The 20697-nt window shown below is 40.9% G+C and overlaps 1 protein-coding gene across 2 annotated transcripts in view; it reads right to left on the minus strand.

The window, feature by feature from the left end:
- The window catches only part of LCT (lactase), a 222242-nt gene extending 207522 nt beyond the window's left edge, over window positions 1-14720 (minus strand). The window contains exon 1 of one of the 2 annotated variants that reach the window (XM_053698251.1): window positions 14661-14720. The gene's annotated coding sequence lies outside the window, so the exon portion shown is untranslated. Of the gene's footprint in view, window positions 1-14638 lie in introns of both variants that reach the window. The other variant, XM_053698249.1, reaches the window with a different exon arrangement.
- Window positions 14721-20697: the final 5977 nt, after the last annotated feature.

Below are 20697 nucleotides of genomic sequence, written 5' to 3' on the forward strand. Positions count from 1 at the left end.
AATTTAAGCCAGCCATGTGGAAAAAACTTAGGCCCCAATAAGTTTTATCACCAAACATATGTTAAAAAACGATTAAACATGCCAGCAAACGTTTTAAAACACATTTTTACAAGAGTATGTATCTCTATTAATAAGCCTGATACCAGTCGCTATCGCTGCATTTAAGGCTTTACTTACATTACTTCGGTATCAGCAGTATTTTCTTAGTCAATTCCATTCCTAGAAAAATATTTTACTGCACATACCTTATCTGCAGGAAAACCTGCACGCCATTCCCCCTCTGAAGTACCTCACTCCTCAGAATGTGTGAGAACAGCAAATGGATCTTAGTTACGTCTGCTAAGATCATAGAAAAACGCAGGCAGATTCTTCTTCCAAATACTGCCTGAGATAAACAGCACACTCCGGTGCCATTTAAAAATAACAAACTTTTGATTGAAGAATAAACTAAGTAGAAAGCACCACAGACTCTCACAACCTCCTATCTATGTTGAGACTTGCAAGAGAATGACTGAATATGGCAGTTAGGGGAGGAGCTATATAGCAGCTTTGCTGCGGGTGGACTCTTGCAGCTTCCTGTTGGGAAGGAGAATATATTCCATAAGTAATGGATGATCCGTGGACTGGATACACTTAACAAGAGAAATAACTGTAGATATCTATATTTTACAAATTGCAGAATAAGAAGCTGACTGAATAAGAAGACAACTTCAGCCTTGTACATTTTGCAGCTTTCTTGTACTTAATGCTCATTGACAGTAGTTACCTTATAAATGACAATCAGCATAAACCACTGTGAGTGAACATTAAGAACAAAAAAGCTGCAAAATGTTTTGTTTTCATGATTATCTATAGGTTGTTTGTTACATTAAAGTTGAAAAAAAAAAGCAAAAAAAAAAAAAGCTTTGAGTGGAGGTCACATGTTCCCTGTCTAGAGTGGAGCTCCAGTCTGCAGATAGACCCTTCTCATTCTGTCGGATTTTGAACCAGTCATGTGTGCGCTCAGGAATGTGGTGACGTCACGGTCGCAGATTTCAACACCACATTCAGTTACAGTAATGTCAGAGAATCGCTCCTGAGTCCTGATAACAAATGTAAGCAGATGCTGTGTACTATAACACAAGAGCTTAGATACTATTCTGCCATTGTATCTAAGCTCTTGTGTTTGTGATATCCATCAGATTCTGTGACCCACATGTGCACATAGCGGTTGCAAAATCTGTTGATAGGGTCAGCTGTTCTGTCGGATTTTGAACCAGTCACGTGTGCGCTCAGGAATGTGGTGACGTCACGGTCGCACATTCAGTCAGGTCGCAGATTTTGACTCCACAATGTAGTGTCGAAATCTGCGACCCGACGGAATTTGTGACCATTACGTCACCACATTCCTGACCGCACACGTGACTGGTTGACCACCAATCACCTGCTACAGACACCTCCTTCCATCCTTCCAGATTTCGACACTACACCGTGAGGGGTCGCAGAATCAGACGTAACAGCTGAGCCTGTCTGATTTTGCAGCCTTCACTGAAGCACCGCTGCTCCACAGCTTACCATGCCTTCATACATTTATTAGCAGTCCGTAACGTATACTACTAATATGGAAATGCCTATGAAAGTTAACAAAACATTGAAACTTTGACGAGCGGCTGCTCCATTTCATTCTTTCAACATTATATCATGCTGCTGTATATATTTCTTAAAACTTACCTTTTATCTGTATGTTTTCCACGGATGAATTCAGTTAAAATAAAACGCTAACATCTTGCATCATTTATGAAAACATACAGATAACAGGTACATTTTAAAAATATAAACAGCAGCATGAAAGTAAGAATATAATGGAGAAAGAATGAAATGGAGCAGCCACTTGTCAAAGTTTCAAACGTAACTTTCATAGGCATTTCCATATTAGTAGTATCCATTTTGGACTGCTAATAAATGTATGAAGGCATGGTAAGCTGTGGAGCAGCGGCGCTTCAGTGAAGGCTGCAAAATCAGACAGGCTCAGCTGTTCCATCTGATTCTGCGACCCCTCACGGTGTAGTGTCGAAATCTGGAAGGAGGTGTCTGTAGCAGGTCAACCAGTCACGTGTGCGGTCAGGAATGTGGTGACGTAACGGTGACAAATTCCGTAGGGTTGCAGATTTCGACACTACACCGGCACTGGCAGCAGCAATTCCCTGTCCCTGACAGAGAGCCAGACGTCTGCTCAGCCGCAATATATCCCAAGTTAATGGATATATATATATATATAAATAAAATACAACCCCCTTCTGAAGGTATCAGGTCCCACCAGGTCCCTGCATATCCCAGTCCTTCCTCCATAATATTCCTGACCTGAGAAATATATATAAAAGTACTTACCCTCCAGGGTCTTTTGCTGTGGAGCAGTCACAGCAGCTCCAGGTATAAATGCCTCATCTGACCGCTGACAGGGACCTGAAGACACAAGAAAAACAGAGTAACCAACCCTGGTTTTCTATATAGGGGTAGCATAAATGTTGGAAGGTAAGCAAGGTCTATCTCGTCGTCTTCCAACTGCTAATATCCACCATTACTCTTACTAAAGAGGATTACATGGACACAGCATAGCCCTAATCCTTGCTTGCAGGGAAAAGTACCCATTAAAGGATTAAAAACTTGATTTTCTTCAGACACCATCTTCGCACACAACCTACGATGTACACAGGCATAGAATTACTGGGGATTGTGGGAAATGGGAGGATACTTAAAATTTTGCTGGGGTGTTCTTTGCCTCAACCTGGTGGCCAGGAGTTGAATTCCCACTAGTAATTGAATGGATTCGTGGACTGTCCATACAAATGGAAAGAAAATAAGATTACACAGCAGAATGTTTAGCTTGAAGTCAGAGCTCCTAGTTTAGCAGCTCTCTTTGGCCATAGCCCGGACACCCCCCCCCCCCCTCCCCTCCAACAGGCCACATGTTGAGGATATCTGAACTATAGCACAGTTGAAATAATCAGCTGCTTAGTAAACATGGTTATGTTACCTGCTCTTGCCTGAGGACAGGTTTTAAAACCAGTGCTTTAGATACATTTAAAAAAGGTCTTAGATACATTTCTGGCTAGAAACAGATATATTATTGCTTGTGTTAAATTGGTAACCTTTTTAATGGGATTAAATTAAGATGAAGCATTTTATACATACCCCCCAACTGTCCCGATTTTCACGGGACAGTCCTGGTTTTAGGGGTCTGTCCCCCTGTCCCGGGTTGCTAGCCATCTGTCCTGATTTGCCCCAGGCATTTAAAAAAAATATATATATTTTTTTTAATTCTATTGGGCCCATACTCAGAAGCAGCTGGCTTTGCTCTCACATGGTTAGATACCTGTTATATTCCCTGTGGTAAAGGAATGGTGTGTGGGTTAAGCAGGAGTAAGAAGGCTGTATACACTCTGACCACGGGTAATGGTGACCTCTCTAACCTACCTCTGGTAGTGATGATGTCTAACCCCTGGTGATAATAATACTAGCATGCCTTCAGGCATTTCCATATTAGTAGTATCCATTTTGGACTGCTAATAAATGTATGAAGGCATGGTAAGCTGTGGAGCAGCGGCGCTTCAGTGAAGGCTGCAAAATCAGACAGGCTCAACTGTTCTATCTGATTCTGCAACCCCTCATTGTGTAGTGTCGAAATCTGGAAGGAGGTGTCTGTAGCAGGTCAACCAGTCACGTGTGCGGTCAGGAATGTGGTGACGTAACGGTGACAAATTCCGACTTCAAGCTAAACATTCTGCTGTGTAATCTTATTTTCTATCCATTGGCATGGACAGTCCACGAATCCATTCAATTACTAGTGGGAATTCAACTCCTGGCCATCAGGTTGAGGCAAAGAACACCCCAGCAAAATTTTAAGTATCTTCCCATTTCCCTCAATCCCCAGTAATTCTATGCCTGTGTACATCGTAGGTTGTGTGCGAAGATGGTGTCTGAAGAAAATCAAGTTTTTAATCCTTTAATGGGTACTTTTCCCTGCAAGCAAGGATTAGGGCTATGCTGTGTCCATGTAATCCTCTTTAGTAAGAGTAATGGTGGATATTAGCAGTTGGAAGACGACGAGATAGACCTTGCTTACCTTCCAACATTTATGCTACCCCTATATAGAAAACCAGGGTTGGTTACTCTGTTTTTCTTGTGTCTTCAGGTCCCTGTCAGCGGTCAGATGAGGCATTTATACCTGGAGCTGCTGTGACTGCTCCACAGCAAAAGACCCTGGAGGGTAAGTACTTTTATATATATTTCTCAGGTCAGGAATATTATGGAGGAAGGACTGGGATATGCAGAAGCAGCTGGCTTTGCTCTCACATGGTTAGATACCTGTTATATTCCCTGTGGTAAAGGAATGGTGTGTGGGTTAAGCAGGAGTAAGAAGGCTGTATACACTCTGACCACGGGTAATGGTGACCTCTCTAACCTACCTCTGGTAGTGATGATGTCTAACCCCTGGTGATAATAATACTAGCATGCCTTCAGTTTTATACAATGAGCAGTGCTAATACCAGGGTAACGAACAGTGGCTGCCGCAGACTGCCAGCTAATGTGCTTGCCAACCCCAGGAGCCCATACAATGAATTACAGATACCCATATATGATGTAGTGTGTGTCTATCTGTATCCATAACTGTGTGTGTGTATCTGTATGTATAAGCTTATGCTATGTAGTGTGTGTGTGTCTGCATGTATAAGTGTGTATCTGCATGTATAAGTGTATGTTATGTAGTGTGTGTGTGTCTGCATGTATAAGTGTATAATATGTAGTGTCTGTGTATCTGCATGTATAAGTGTATGCTATGTAATGTGTGTGTGTCTCTGCATGTATAAGTGTATACTATGTAGTGTCTGTGTATCTGCCTGTATAAGTGTATGATATGTAGTGTGTGTGTATCTGCATGTGTAAGTGTATGCTATGTAGTGTGTGTTTATCTGCATGTATAAGTGTATGCTATGTAGTGTGTGTGTATCTGCATGTATAAGTGTATGCTATGTAGTGTGTGTATCTGCATGTATAAGTGTATGCTATGTAGTGTGTGTGTATCTGCATGTATAAGTGTATGCTATGTAGTGTGTGTATCTTCATGTATAAGTGTATGCTATGTAGTGTGTGTGTATCTGCATGTATAAGTGTATGCTATGTAGTGTGTGTGTATCTGCATGTATAAGTGTATGCTATGTAGTGTGTGTGTATCTGCATGTATAAGTGTATGCTATGTAGTGTGTGTGTATCTGCATGTATAAGTGTATGCTATGTAGTGTGTGTGTATCTGCATGTATAAGTGTATTCTATGTAGTGTGTGTGTATCTGCATGTGTAAGTGTATGCTATGTAGTGTGCTACTGTGCATTTTTGATGACTTTAAAGGCCAGAATCTAGAATATTATTGGGGAATGCAGAGAGCAGTTTTAAAGAATTTATTATTAAATGTCCAATCAAGATAAAAATATTTAGCAGTGTCTTTGCAAAGGCTAATTAAATACATAGCTCACATAGCCATACCAGTGGTTTAAGTTTGTGTTTGATTTGCTGCCTAAGTGTATTAAAATATATGACTTTATTAAGAATTTTATTTATATTACCTTGGTCTTATGATTTGTAAGCCCCGCCCACCACATTTCAATTTTTTTGCCGCGGGGGGGGGGGGGGGGGGGGTCCCTCTTTTGAATTTTGAAATGTTGGGAGGTATGTTTTATATAAAGCAGGTAGGAGGTTGTATAGGTTGAACTCAACAGACTTCTGTCTTCTTTCAACCTCATCAGCTATGTTAATATGTATGTTACCATGTAGCTACAGGGGTCTTCTTACTTCTTACGCATGAGACATGGCTTGCACCTTTATCTCTATTTTGCATCATGTCTGGCACCTCAAGGTGCCCCCTGAAAAACAAAGCTGTCAGTTTGATTTGTCTTTACAATATGGTGGCACTACAAAGTTTCTGTACAGAAAATCTGACACCATATTTGTACAGGAAGGCTGTGTAAGTGCATATCTCTAGGCACAGACTAACCAAAGGGGGGGATGACTCTTGGTCTCCTATGTGGCTACTGGATCAGCTTCTGTTGATTGCAAACATGCAGAAAGTATTCAGTTGAAACGGGGGGGGGGGAGGGGGCTGCTACAGTCTTTTCCCTGGGGCCCAGTGACATTGTTATGTCCTTTGCTAAAACGCACATGCAGACATATGACGCCCAAGTTCTGTGGCTGTTGTGCAATTCTAATGGACTTCTATGCCCCTTTAAAGCTGCACCCAATCCAGAGCTGGTAATCTAATAATTCACTAGATCATGCACATTGAGGGCAGCTGTGCAATTGTATGTAATTTAGCCTTAAATAACAATAAGATTCTTTTAAATATAGTTTTAATTGGAATAAATGGCAGCATTTCTCGATTTAAGATTTGCATTCCCAGTCAGCAGAGGATGAGCAAATATCAGACAAGAACTCAATGCAATGGGTTACTTTGAAGCAAATATGGATATCAGTAATATCAGCTGTTGATCAGTTATATATCAGTGGTTATCAACATTTGTATTATCGGTCTTTGATATTGATTTAAAAGAATGTTGTACTTTCAACCTAGATAAAAGAAACTACTATCAACTGCATTTTGTGGGGAACATTCTTACCTTGTTACTGCCACATTATCTATATTAGAGATAATCTTATCAATAAATCAAGGTTTGGTGAAGCAAAATAGTATATTATTGCTTGAGACTTTATTCCCTTCTTAATTAAGTTGTCTAAATACCATAAAGTTCCCTGGCTTATACAAGATCTATAAGAAAAAACAGGTGATACATTCAAGGTCTCTCATTTATTTATGTGAAGAACAAAACAAATGAAGGAAAACATGAATTGAAGGCTGTTTCTCTGTATTGAATGATCTGTATTATGTCATTAAGGGACACCGCTTACATTACTGTATCACAAGACACAAATTTATTACACTATAGTACCGACCTGGTGAAATGTCAGTTTTATAAAGAAATACTATTGTTAAAACCCGCCATTTTATTTTGTATTGTTCTCTATGTAAAATGGACCCCTGTAGCCACACATTTGAACGAATAAAATTTATAAAGCACACATCCATTATCTTAGAGGCTACCTCCTTTGCAATTTGGTGAAGTAACACAAACTACTGGCATTCATCTCTGCACCTGCCCTAATGTACCAGCCACACCATTGCCTTTTCAGTTATGTCTGTTTTAGGAGGATATGTTTTGACACCAATGCAAGATACAGATAGAAATCTAGATGATGAAACACATCCAAAGTTTATAATAGAACTAAGCTCTGTAATTTTCCAAACCTTTTTTTTTTTAACCCCTTAATGACCGGACCATTTTTCAATTTTCTTACCCTTAATGACAATGGCTATTTTTACATTTCTGCAGTGTTTGTGTTTAGCTGTAATTTTCCTCTTACTCATTTACTGTACCCATACATATTATATACCGTTTTTCTCGCCATTAAATGGACTTTCTAAGGATACCATTATTTTCATCATATCTTATAATTTCCTATAAAAAAAAATATAAAATATGAGGAAAAAATTGAAAAAAACACACTTTTTCTAACTTTGACCCCCAAAATCTGTTACACATCTACAATCACCAAAAAACACCTATGCTAAATAGTTTCTAAATTTTGTCCTGAGTTTAGAAATACCCAATGTTTACATGTTCTTTACTTTTTTTGCAAGTTATAGGGCCATAAATACAAGTAGCACTTTGCTATTTCCAAACAACTTTTTTTCAAAATTAGCGCTAGTTACATTGGAACCCTGATATCTGTCAGGAATACCTGAATATCCCTTGACATGTATATATTTTTTTTTAGAAGACAACCCAAAGTATTGATCTAGGCCCATTTTGGTATATTTCATGCCACCATTTCACCGCCAAATGTCATCAAATAAAAAAAAAGTTCACTTTTTCACAAATTTTGTCACAAACTTTAGGTTTCCCACTGAAATTATTTACAAACAGCTTCTGCAATTAAGGCACAAATGGTTGTAAATGCTTCTTTGGGATCCCCTTTGTTCAGAAATAGCAGACTTATATGGCTTTGTGGTTGCTTTTTGGTAAGTAGAAGGCCGCTAAATGCTGCTGCGCACCACACGTAAATTATGCCCAGCAGTTAAGGGGTTAAATTAGGTAGCTTGTAGGGAGCTTGCAGGGTTAATTTTAGCTTTAGGGTAGAGATCAGCCTCCCACCTGACACATCCCACCCCCTGATCCCTCCCAAACAGTTCTCTTCCCTCCCCCACCCCACAATTGTCCCCGCCATCTTAAGTACTGGCAGAAAGTCTGCCAGTACTAAATAAAAGTAGTTTTTATTTTTTTTAATAAAAAAAAATAAAATGTTTTAGCTGTGATGGACTCCTGCCTTAGCCCCAACCTCCATGATCCCCCCCCCCAGCAATCTAACCCTCTCCCCTACCTAATTGCCGCCATCTTGGGTACTGGCAGCTGTCTGCCAGTACCCAATTTGCCCCCCAAAAAAGTGTTTTTAATTATTTTTTATTACTAATTTATTTTTTTCTGTAGTGTAGCAGCCCCCCACAATACCCCAACCCCCTCCCCCTCCCAGATCCTCATATATATATATTTCCCCCCCTCTTCCCACTCATTGGTGTCAGTGTCAGTATTTCCCCCCCTCTTCCCACTCATTGGTGTCAGTAGGTGATCGCGGGCGTGCGCGCGCACCCGCGCGCGCACGCGCACGCGCATGCGCGCCCCCGCACGCTCCCGGCACCCGGCGTGCACATTGCACTAACAGGAGCCGGATGCCGGGTAGCGATGGGCCGCCCACCCGCCTCCCAGTTGCGCTCCCACCCACCAACGAACCGGCCGCATCGCTACCGGTGCAGAGAGGGCCACAGAGTGGCTCTCTCTGCATCGGATGCTTTCTAAGGGTATTGCAGGATGCCTCAATATCGAGGCATCACTGCAATACCCTGAGAGCTGCTGGAAGCGATTGCGATCGCTTCCAGCACTCTCTTAGACAAGTGACGTACCAGGTACGTCCATTGTCACTAACTGCAAGTTTTTGCAGGACGTACCTGGTACGTCACTTGTCATTAAGGGGTTAATTAAGATTTTATATCCTTACATGAAACCTGGCATAACCCTGATGTGGTGCCTCTCTTCAAAAAGTAATCAGAGCTGATCTGGGAAGCTATAGACCAGTTAGTCTGACATGAGAATTTAGAAAGCTACTAGAGGGATTTATATTCATGAAACATTATCACAGGCAACAGTATGCATCATTTTGTGACTAGCCACTTCAAACTGATCTAATTAGTTTATATGAGGAAGTAATTAGGAACATAGATAACATTTTGATACAGTGCAAATATGACAGACTGTTGTACGGAACTAAAATACTTGGAGTAGCTGATAAGATTAGCAAGTGAACAGGCTGAAAAACAGGGAACAGAGTAGTGGTATATTAACCATACTTAATTTGGGAAAAAAGTTATAAGTGGGGTCCCTAAACAGATCAGTATTAACCCCTTAAAGGGACAGTTTACTCAAAAAAAATTCTCCCCTTTAATTTGTTCCCAACGCTCCACTTTACCTGCTGGAGAATATTAAATTGTTTACAAGTATTTCCATTAACCTTATATTGGCATTTGAATTAGTTTATTTAGCCTGTGGTGTCCCCACCCATCCTGAAAGTTTTTGGCCATGAGGCCCAGCTGTATTAATACAACCAGTAGAAGAAATTACACTCCCAGGGGGTTATAGAAGAGATAAGGTTATAAAATGTTATTTTCCATTGTTCTCTACAAGTATTGGTGATTGGTTTATGGACAGATATAAGATAAAGAAGCAAGTATATTTATACAATGTGAGATCTGATTATACCTACAAGCTCAACCCATTTTATTATGTTGTGGCTTTAAAACAGAAAATCAGCTAATTCATATACAAAAATAAGCCTTAAAAAAGCAAATTTCATACATTTTATACTCTGCAGCGGGTAAAAAATTAATTGGAAACACACTAAGGGAAAAACAATTTTATAGTATACTGTCCCTTTAAGGACTGGGCAGTTCAGACTAAGACTTCCCCAAAAGACCAGAGCATTTTTGCCATCACTACATTTAAACAGAAATAGAGCCTGTTTTTTTTATTTACCTATCAAAACTATATATATTTTTTTAGTAGACAACCCAAAGTATTGATCTAGAAACGTTAACTATTTCACAAACTTTGGTTTTCTCAATGAAATTATTTACATACTGCTTGTGCAATCATGGCACAAATGATTGTAAAAGCTTCTCTGAGATCCCATTTGTTCAGAAATAGCAGACATATATGGCTTTGCTATTGCTTTTTGTTAATTAGAAGGCTGCTAATTGCAGATGCAAACCACACTTTTATTATTCACAGCAGTAAAGGGGTTAATTAGGAAGCTTGTAAGGTTAATTTTAGCTTTATTGTAGAGGTTAGCCTCCCACTTGACACTTCCCACCCCCTGATCCCTCACAAACAGCTCTCTTCCCTCCCCCACTGGTAACCCCCATCTTAGGTACTGGCAGACAGTCTGCCAGTATGAAAATATAAGGCTTTTTTTTAAATAAAATATTTTTATATTTTCTGCAGTGTAGGATCCCCCCTTAAACCCCAACCACCCTGATCCCCCCAAAACAGCTCTCTAAACCTTTCTGCCAGTACCCAGTTATCTATCATTCCTTTCAATTTTATTTTTATAATAACAAAAACTTATTTTTCTGTACTGTAGCTGCCCCCTCACTACCCTACCCTCTCCCAGATTGATTTCCCACCCTCAAATCCCCCCTCCACTTTAAGTGCCCCCTCTCCCTCCTTTACCCTCCTCCCCTCCTTCCTACTCACTGCCGCTCTAACAAACATTTTTCTGTTATATAGCAGTCCCACCCGCTCCAGGCCCCCAGCAGCGATGGGCTGTCCACCCGCCTCCCTCCTAACCCTCCCACACCACCAACGATTGGCACCACTGCTGCCTGATGCAGAGAGGGCCACAGAGAGGCCCTCTCTGCATCGGTACCTCTGCCCGTATATTTCTGCACTGCCCCACTTGTGAGGGATGCAGAAATAGTGAAATCTCGCTACTTTTAGAGAGATTGCGGCAGAGAAAGGCCCAGGACAGCCGAGTCATACAGGATATGACGTTGGTCCTTAAAGGGACATAAAACAAGTTGGGATAGAGAAAAAATATAATAATATGTACTTTAATTACTTTACCTGCAAATTTGTACTGCAGTGCCTCGCCATTAACCCTTTCTTTTAAGTTTCTGAATTGTACAGCTCTAACTCCCCACACACAATTCCTTTTATGGCTGTATTGATATCTATTGTTGCTTTGGTAGAATGCAAAAATGCATAGGGATTATCTGCTGGAGCATGCCTAGAAGCTGTGAACTCAGTTGAAATACAATGCCTGTGTCTAAACACTGATAAGGGGGGTGGAGCACAGTGTTCCAGACAGCATGGCTAAGTAAGTTTTTTTTCTTATTTTTGAAAATTATTTTAAAATACTTGCCAACAATTTTTAAACATTTTTTTATGCAAATTATTTTTACTTAATTAGCCCTTTTAGAATATGCACAGATCTCAACATGGTTTATGGCACTTTAAGGGCTTAATGACCACTGTCGTACAGGGTACTGCGCTGGTCATTAAGGGGTTAAGAGCAATTATTTGTAATAACCAAGTTGAAGAATTAGCAACATCTTTCTTTGTAGATGATAATAAATTGTAAGGTGATAGATCACAGCAGGATTGCTCGACAAACGGATTTACCAAATGTGGTCATACATGACAGGATTATGCAGGGAAGTCTCTTCATTCCTACATACCATCAATATCTATCAAAAAAGCTTTTTCAGTATGTATGTAGTAAGCAGTGACGTGCGGTGAGGTCAGAGGCTAGTGAGGCTATTAGTACATTTGCTTCATTCTCTTGTTATCCTTTGTTGAAGGATATGCAGCAATGCACAACTGGGAGCTAACTGAACACATTAAATGAGCCAATGACAAGAGGCATATATGTGCAACCACCACTCACCAGCTGCTCCCAGTAGTGCATTACTGATCTTTAGCCTACCTAGGTATGCTTTTCAAATGATACTAAAAGAAAAAAGCAAATTGGATAACATAAGTAAAATGTAAAAGTCTTTAATATTGTATGTTCTATCTGAAACATAAAAGAAAAATGTTGTGTTCCTTTAATGTTTTAAAACAAATTAACATCCTTTTAACTGCAGCTATTCTCCAGTAGTCAAACTCCAACTTGCCTTATTTGTAAAAGGAGAAACCAGATGCGCACACTCTCATGCAGATACGCACACACTCTCATACAGTGGCACACACACTCATACAGATGCACACACACTCATACAGATGCACACACACCCACACTCATACAGATGCACACACACTCATACAAATGCACACACACTCATACAGATGCACACAGACACACTCATACAGATGCACACAGACACACTCATACAGATGCACACAGACACACTCATACAGATGCGCACACACTCTCATGCAGATGCGCACACACTCTCATGCAGATGCGCACACACTCTCATACAGATGCACACACACTCTCATACACACTCATACAGATGCACACACACTCATACAGATGCACACACACTCATACAGATGCACACACACTCATACAGATGCACACACACACTCATACAGATGCATACACACACTCTCATACAGTTGCACACACACTCATACAGATGCACACACTCTCATACAGATGCACACACACTCTCATACAGATGCACACACACTCTCATACAGATGCACACACACTCTCATACATACAGATGCACAAACACACTCATACAGATGCACACACACACACTCATACAGATGCACACACACTCATATAGATGTACACAGTCACACACTGTCATCCAGATGTACACACACTCTCATACATATAGATGCACACACACACTCATACATATAGATGCACACACACACTCATACAGATGTGCACACACACACTCATACAGATGCACACACACTCTCATATATACAGATGCACACACATTCTCATACATATAGATGCACACACACACTCATACAGATGTACACACATTCTCATACAGATGTACACACACTCTCATATATACAGATGCACACACACTCATACAGATGTACACACACTCATACAGATGTACACACACTCTCATATATACAGATGCACACACACTCATACAGATGCACACACACTCATACAGATGCACACACACTCTCATACAGATGTACACACATTCTCATACAGATGTACACACATTCTCATACAGATGTACACACACTCATATATACAGATGCACACACACACTCATACAGATGCACACACACACTCATACAGATGCACACACACACTCATACAGATGCACACACACACTCATACAGATGCGCACACACACACTCATACAGATGCGCACACACACACTCATACAGATGTACACACTCTCATACAGATGTACACACACTCTCATATATACAGATGCACACACACTCATACAGATGCACACACACTCTCATACAGATGCACACACACTCTCATACAGATGTACACACATTCTCATACAGATGTACACACACTCATATATACAGATGCACACACACACTCATACATATAGATGCACACACACACTCATACAGATGCACACACACACTCATACAGATGCACACACACACTCATACAGATGCACACACACTCTCATACATATAGATGCACACACACACTCATACAGATGCACACACACACTCATACAGATGCACACACACACTCATACAGATGCACACACACTCTCATACAGATGCACACACACTCTCATACAGATGCACACACACTCTCATACAGATGCACACACACTCTCACTCTCATACAGATGCACACACACTCTCATACAGATGCACACACACTCTCATACAGATGCACACACACTCTCATACAGATGCACACACACTCTCATACAGATGCACACAAACACTCATACAGATGCACACAAACACTCATACATACAGATGCACACACACACTCATACAGATGTGCACACACACTCTCATACAGATACACAAAAACTCTCATACAGATGCGCACACACACTCTCATACAGATGCACACACACACTCTCATACAGATACAAAACACAGATACACTGATTCTCTCAACTCCCATACATCTCAATATGTCACTTTATATAAAAAAAACACAAGTACTGTGGGAAAACATACACATATAGCCAACCTCATATTTTTAGACAGAAGCATTGGAGTTGTCTTAAAGGATTACTATAATACAAGCAGCTGCTGACTCAGTAAAGAAAATATCTATTTTTAAATAGGAATCCCCAACCCCCTACCCTCAGAAACCCTTTTTCCATGTGACTTTCCTTCAGTAAACATGCTCTGCACAGCAGCCATATCTACCAGCAGGAAGACAGATACAACACAGCCCTGAGAAGGAATGGGGGAAATGAGAGCAGGGAGGAGGGGAGACTATAAAGAGCAGACCAGGTACTGTGGGAAGCTTCAGACCTCTATAGCCCTGACAACAATATATGAGTTACTGATACTCACTCACAGCTAACTCCAGCGTTACCTCTTGTCTAAGCTGAGCTCCACACATGTTTCCTGCAGCAGCACCAGTGTAAAAAGATTCCGTGCACTCACTGATGACTGCTGTGGGGGAGATCAGGTGATCTTTCAAAATATTACATTAAGATGATTATGTTCTCTTAGTCTAAACACCTGCTGTCTGCCACACTCTGCATCCATTAACCCCTGCAGTAGTACAAGGAGCCCAATTAGTATACAGCTACAGACAGCGTGTCAGTGACAGGATGATTTGTGAGTGATTTACTAAGTTGTTAGAAAAAAATGATTAGCTGACTATTGTAAGTAAATTACTCACAAATCATTCTGTCACTGACACGCTGTCTGTAGCTGTATACTAATTGGGCTCCTTGTACTACTGCAGGAGTTAATGGATGCAGAGTGTGGCAGACAGCAGTTTGCAGTTGCACCGGACCTGCCCTGAGTAGTGAGCACACACACAGCATGGCCAATATAAAAGTATACCTGATGGAACTCAACGTTGCAGTGTTGTTGGTGCCCTGCCAACACATTGTGTATCTCCAGCATGTATGAATTCTACACTAGTAGCCACACACCTCACTCTGGCCAGGCTGCCCCCCAGGGCATTTACTCTCGATCACTACTAGTACTTACAGTTACCGGTGTTTTCCAGGTCCAGGGTAGTCCTCCGCTCCGGCTCCTCCTGAGTCTGACTTCAGTCTCCTCCAGGCAGTGGGCAGGCACTGGCAGCAACTCCTCCGTGTCCGTGACTAGTCCAGGTCCACACTAGTCCACCAGACAGCCACACAACAACTGGGGCAGTAGGCACTAGGCAGCAGTGGTCGGCGGCACGCACGCACAAGACTCTCTCAGCAGCTCCCTCCACTACTGACACTGAGTCTTCCCGCCAGTAGATCTGTCAGCGCGCTCAATGTGACATGTCAAAATGGTCACATGGCCCACACCTGCCAATCAGCAGCCCAGCAGGCACGCCTCCCCGCAGTGCTGCTGAAGCTGTGATTGGCTGAAGTGACCAAGCTCATCATGGAGGCGGTTTTGAGAACCGCCTCCATTGGAGCTTGTATCAGGGCCCGAAGAGTCACCAGTGGGTGGCGCAGCTCCAGATCCATGTTGCGCAATTAATGGAGGGCAGCGGACCGGCTCACTGCCTCCTAATTGCGCAACAATGGAATATGGATAGTGAATTTTTGCACTGCGCATGCGCAAAGCGCAGTACCATAATGAGTATCGCCATGGGGGTGGGGGGGTACCCTTGGGGTGAGGGTGGGCATGGACAAAATATTAATGAAGTAAAAAACACTTTTTTTTTTTTTTAATAAATATGAATTCAAATCTTTTTTCCCTCATTGGACAGGGTAGGCACTGCCTACCCTGCCTCCTATTACTGCACGTCACTGGTAGTAAGTAGCACTATTTATTGCAAGAAAATTGGTTATGACAATAAATCACTTAAAAATGCATTTTACACTAGATTTTAATTTGATAAATGTTTTGTAGATGATCCATTTATATAGCCCATCTGGGAGTGTTTTTGTAAAAAATGTATAGTTTTGCTTATTTTAATAACATTGTGCTGATTTTCAGACTCCTAACCAAGCCCCAAAGTGTCAGATGTATACATGTGTTTACATACTACTGCTGGCTCCTTTTTGTCTAATCCGGAGGGGGGGGGGGAGTGTCTGCTCCCAGCCCCTTCCACTGGGTGTTACAGCTAGCCTCATCAACAGTGCTATAATTGGAGCTTCTAAGTAAGTTTGTATAAGGTTTCATACTGGATATTAAGATCAGTATCAGTGCATATTATTCTTTATAGTAGTGTCTATTACATGCAGTTATATTAAAATAGTGTATACTGTAACTTTAATGATAGAGGAAATGAAAACCAAACTGTGGAAACCTGAGGAGGTAGTGACTGCCAGTACAATAGATTGCTTAAAAGAGAGATTAGATATATGTAGGCTAAAAAACATAATTTATGTAAGAACTTACCTGATAAATTCATTTCTTTCATATTAACAAGAGTCCATGAGCTAGTGACGTATGGGATATACATTCCTACCAGGAGGGGCAAAGTTTCCCAAACCTTAAAATGCCTATAAATACACCCCTCACCACACCCACAAATCAGTTTAACGAATAGCCAAGAAGTGGGGTGATAAGAAAAAGTGCGAAGCATATAAAATAAGGAATTGGAATAATTGTGCTTTATACAAAAAAATCATAACCACCACAAAAAAGGGTGGGCCTCATGGACTCTTGTTAATATGAAAGAAATGAATTTATCAGGTAAGTTCTTACATAAATTATGTTTTCTTTCATGTAATTAACAAGAGTCCATGAGCTAGTGACGTATGGGATAATGACTACCCAAGATGTGGATCTTTCCACACAAGAGTCACTAGAGAGGGAGGGATAAAATAAAGACAGCCAATTCCTGCTGAAAATAATCCACACCCAAAATAAAGTTTAACAAAAAACATAAGCAGAAGATTCAAACTGAAACCGCTGCCTGAAGAACTTTTCTACCAAAAACTGCTTCAGAAGAAGAAAATACATCAAAATGGTAGAATTTAGTAAAAGTATGCAAAGAAGACCAAGTTGCTGCTTTGCAGATCTGGTCAACCGAAGCTTCATTCCTAAACGCCCAGGAAGTAGATACTGACCTAGTAGAATGAGCTGTAATTCTTTGAGGCGGAATTTTACCCGACTCAACATAGGCAAGATGAATTAAAGATTTCAACCAAGATGCCAAAGAAATGGCAGAAGCTTTCTGGCCTTTCCTAGAACCGGAAAAGATAACAAATAGACTAGAAGTCTTACGGAAAGATTTCGTAGCTTCAACATAATATTTCAAAGCTCTAACAACATCCAAAGAATGCAATGATTTCTCCTTAGAATTCTTAGGATTAGGACATAATGAAGGAACCACAATTTCTCTACTAATGTTGTTGGAATTCACAACTTTAGGTAAAAATTCAAAAGAAGTTCGCAACACCGCCTTATCCTGATGAAAAATCAGAAAAGGAGACTCACACGAAAGAGCAGATAATTCAGAAACTCTTCTAGCAGAAGAGATGGCCAAAAGGAACAAAACTTTCCAAGAAAGTAATTTAATGTCCAATGAATGCATAGGTTCAAACGGAGGAGCTTGAAGAGCTCCCAGAACCAAATTCAAACTCCAAGGAGGAGAAATTGACTTAATGACAGGTTTTATACGAACCAAAGCTTGTACAAAACAATGAATATCAGGAAGAATAGCAATCTTTCTGTGAAAAAGAACAGAAAGAGCAGAGATTTGTCCTTTCAAAGAACTTGCGGACAAACCCTTATCCAAACCATCCTGAAGAAATTGTAAAATTCTCGGTATTCTAAAAGAATGCCAAGAAAAATGATGAGAAAGACACCATGAAATATAAGTCTTCCAGACTCTATAATATATCTCTCGAGATACAGATTTACGAGCCTGTAACATAGTATTAATCACGGAGTCAGAGAAACCTCTATGACCAAGAATCAAGCGTTCAATCTCCATACCTTTAAATTTAAGGATTTCAGATCCGGATGGAAAAAAGGACCTTGTGACAGAAGGTCTGGTCTTAACGGAAGAGTCCATGGCTGGCAAGATGCCATCCGGACAAGATCCGCATACCAAAACCTGTGAGGCCATGCCGGAGCTATTAGCAGAACAAACGAGCATTCCCTCAGAATCTTGGAGATTACTCTTGGAAGAAGAACTAGAGGCGGAAAGATATAGGCAGGATGATACTTCCAAGGAAGTGATAATGCATCCACTGCCTCCGCCTGAGGATCCCGGGATCTGGACAGATACCTGGGAAGTTTCTTGTTTAGATGAGAGGCCATCAGATCTATCTCTGGGAGCCCCCACAATTGAACAATCTGAAGAAATACCTCTGGGTGAAGAGACCATTCGCCCGGATGCAACGTTTGGCGACTGAGATAATCCGCTTCCCAATTGTCTACACCTGGGATATGAACCGCAGAGATTAGACAGGAGCTGGATTCCGCCCAAACCAAAATTCGAGATACTTCTTTCATAGCCAGAGGACTGTGAGTCCCTCCTTGATGATTGATGTATGCCACAGTTGTGACATTGTCTGTCTGAAAACAAATGAACGATTCTCTCTTCAGAAGAGGCCAAAACTGAAGAGCTCTGAAAATTGCACGGAGTTCCAAAATATTGATCGGTAATCTCACCTCCTGAGATTCCCAAACTCCTTGTGCCGTCAGAGATCCCCACACAGCTCCCCAACCTGTGAGACTTGCATCTGTTGAAATTACAGTCCAGGTCGGAAGAACAAAAGAAGCCCCCTGAATTAAACGATGGTGATTTGTCCACCACGTTAGAGAGTGTCGAACAATCGGTTTTAAAGATATTAATTGAGATATCTTCGTGTAATCCCTGCACCATTGGTTCAGCATACAGAGCTGAAGAGGTCGCATGTGAAAACGAGCAAAGGGGATCGCGTCCGATGCAGCAGTCATAAGACCTAGAATTTCCATGCATAAGGCTACCGAAGGGAATGATTGTGACTGAAGGTTTCGACAAGCTGTAATCAATTTTAGACGTCTCTTGTCTGTTAAAGACAGAGTCATGGACACTGAATCTATCTGGAAACCCAGAAAGGTTACCCTTGTTTGAGGAATCAAAGAACTTTTTGGTAAATTGATCCTCCAACCATGATCTTGAAGAAACAACACAAGTCGATTCGTATGAGACTCTGCTAAATGTAAAGACGGAGCAAGTACCAAGATATCGTCCAAATAAGGAAATACCACAATACCCTGTTCTCTGATTACAGACAGAAGGGCACCGAGAATCTTTGTGAAAATTCTTGGAGCTGTAGCAAGGCCAAACGGTAGAGCCACAAATTGGTAATGCTTGTCTAGAAAAGAGAATCTCAGGAACTGATAATGATCTGGATGAATCGGAATATGCAGATATGCATCCTGTAAATCTATTGTGGACATATAATTCCCTTGCTGAACAAAAGGCAATATAGTCCTTACAGTTACCATCTTGAACGTTGGTATCCTTACATAACGATTCAATAATTTTAGATCCAGAACTGGTCTGAAGGAATTCTCCTTCTTTGGTACAATGAAGAGATTTGAATAAAACCCCATCCCCTGTTCCGGAACTGGAACTGACATAATTACTCCAGCCAACTCTAGATCTGAAACACAATTCAGAAATGCTTGAGCTTTCACTGGATTTACTGGGACATGGGAAAGAAAAAATCTCTTTGCAGGAGGTCTCATCTTGAAACCAATTCTGTACCCTTCTGAAACAATGTTCTGAATCCAAAGATTGTGAACAGATTTGATCCAAATTTCTTTGAAAAAACGTAACCTGCCCCCTACCAGCTGAACTGGAATGAGGGCCGTACCTTCATGTGAACTTAGAAGCAGGCTTTGCCTTTCTAGCAGGCTTGGATTTATTCCAGACTGGAGATGGTTTCCAAACTGAAACTGCTCCTGAGGACGAAGGATCAGGCTTTTGTTCTTTGTTGAAACGAAAGGAACGAAAACGATTGTTAGCCCTGTTTTTACCTTTAGACTTTTTATCCTGTGGTAAAAAAGTTCCTTTCCCACCAGTAACAGTTGAAATAATAGAATCCAACTGAGAACCAAATAATTTGTTTCCCTGGAAAGAAATGGAAAGTAGAGTTGATTTAGAAGCCATATCAGCATTCCAATTCTTAAGCCATAAAGCTCTTCTGGCTAAGATAGCCAGAGACATAAATCTAACATCAACTCTAATAATATCAAAAATGGCATCACAGATGAAATTATTAGCATGCTGGAGAAGAATAATAATATCATGAGAATCACGATTTGTTACTTGTTGCGCTAGAGTTTCCAACCAAAAAGTTGAAGCTGCAGCAACATCAGCCAATGATATAGCAGGTCTAAGAAGATTACCTGAACATAGATAAGCTTTTCTTAGAAAAGATTCAATTTTTCTATCTAAAGGATCCTTAAACGAGGTACCATCTGACGTAGGAATGGTAGTACGTTTA

The sequence above is a fragment of the Bombina bombina genome, chromosome 1 (genome assembly GCF_027579735.1).
Source record: "Bombina bombina isolate aBomBom1 chromosome 1, aBomBom1.pri, whole genome shotgun sequence".
NCBI classification, from domain to species: Eukaryota; Metazoa; Chordata; class Amphibia; order Anura; family Bombinatoridae; genus Bombina; species Bombina bombina.